Raw genomic sequence first — 374 nt, 5'->3', positions numbered from 1 at the left:
TAGTATACAAACAAATTTAGAATTATACAAAATATTGAATTAAATCATAAATGATAAAAAATTGATAACTGATAATTGAATAGTAAAAAAATTTTAATTTTTTAAAAACTTCAACGACAAACTTCTGCAATCATTAATCTACGGTCAACTATCTACACCTCTTTATGAATTTATTTTGTTGAATACCATAAAAACTACTACTCCAACAAAGATAAATGTAATAAACTACTTTCAAGTACATTAAGCTAGCTTTAATTTGAGTGTTAATAGACATCTATACGCATATTGGCTTTCATTATGAAACAGGCCCCAGCTGTGCAATATAAAATAAAAATACATAAATTAATCGAGTAACACGAAATCCTTATTTTAGG

The sequence above is a fragment of the Halyomorpha halys genome, unplaced genomic scaffold, assembly GCF_000696795.3.
Source record: "Halyomorpha halys isolate HHAL.00 unplaced genomic scaffold, Hhal_1.1 Scaffold89.1, whole genome shotgun sequence".
Lineage (NCBI taxonomy): Eukaryota > Metazoa > Arthropoda > Insecta > Hemiptera > Pentatomidae > Halyomorpha > Halyomorpha halys.
Note: the sequence above shows the minus strand (reverse complement) of the source record.